The sequence below is a fragment of the Mobula hypostoma genome, chromosome 6 (genome assembly GCF_963921235.1).
Source record: "Mobula hypostoma chromosome 6, sMobHyp1.1, whole genome shotgun sequence".
Taxonomy (NCBI): Eukaryota; Metazoa; Chordata; class Chondrichthyes; order Myliobatiformes; family Myliobatidae; genus Mobula; species Mobula hypostoma.
In genome coordinates this window covers 135,028,634-135,029,982 of record NC_086102.1, presented here as the reverse complement: position 1 = coordinate 135,029,982, position 1,349 = coordinate 135,028,634, and positions in this window count along the sequence as shown.

Sequence of the window (1,349 nt, the reverse complement as noted above, 5' to 3'; positions counted from 1 at the left end):
CCGAGGCAAGTCTGGGGTAACTAATTGGATTTTTGTTTAATTACTTCCCCTTGTAGAAAATCACTCACTTTTATTCCTCTTGAACTGATTGGATCCTATGGATCTTTCCTGCAATAAACTTCCTCCCAAACAGGCTGTAGAAAGAAATTCACATCTGTTCCAGTCCAGTATAAAACAGTGCTGACAGACTGTGTAACAGGAGAGCCCTGCTCCCAGACAGGAGGAATGTGGTAATGAAAAACACTCACTTAAAAAGGTCAGGCAGTCTAAAAATAAACCAGGAAAGCTTGTTTTTCTAGACAGAGTCTGCAAACCACAATCCTTGCTACATTTTCTTCTGCAAGAGTCTGATTGGATTTATTGAAGCAAACACTGGCAACATATATCACATACACATTCAGACAGGGACCTAATAAAATTCCTCATTCCCTAACTCTCCACTTGAGATTTTGCCTTTCCTCTCCCACCTTCAGCATCAGCAGTAACTTGCGTGTATAAAAATCACTCATCTCAACACTGAACCGACTCCACAACCTATGGATTCACTTTCAAAGACTCCACAACTCATGTTCTCACTATTATTTATTTACTTTTTGATATTATTTGTACAATTTGTCTTCTTTTGCACATTGGATTCTTTGTCAGTCCGTGTTATTTATAGCTTTTCATTAATTCTATTGTATGGCTTTACTTTCCTGTAAGTCCCTGCAAGAAAATGAGTCTCAAGGTAGTATATACTGACATATGTACATTCATAATAAATTTACCTTGAGCTTTGAAATTTGAGTATTAGGAGAGTAATTTGATAAGTTCTAAGGGACATCTTCAAGATTCAAGATTATTTAATGTCATTTCCAGAACAAAAGTATAAAGGAGAACAAATTAATTGTTACTCTGAATCCAATGCAGCACAAAAACTACAATAAGAACACAATCATTAAAAGTTACAAATAAATATAAATACATAAGTTAGCTTATATACACAGATTGGTTATGTACATAAAGTGAACACTAGGCACAGGAGTATCGGTGACTCTGAGAGGAATAATAATATAGTGGTGGGGGGTGCTGGGTGGGTGGAGGTGTTGATCAGCCTTACTGCTTGGGGAAAGTAACTGATTTTGAGGCTGGAGGTCCTGGCATGGATGGTACGTAGCCTCCTCCCTAATGCGAGTGGGAGCAACAGTCCATGAGAAAGATCCTTCATGATGTTGCTGGTCTGTTTTCTGGCACCATTCTGTATTTCTGTACTTGCTGGTGGGTAGGCTGGTGCTGGATTGGGCAGTTTTGACTACCTGTTGTCTGCTGCAGTGCAGTTTCCTTACCATGCAGTGATGCAGCTGGTTAGG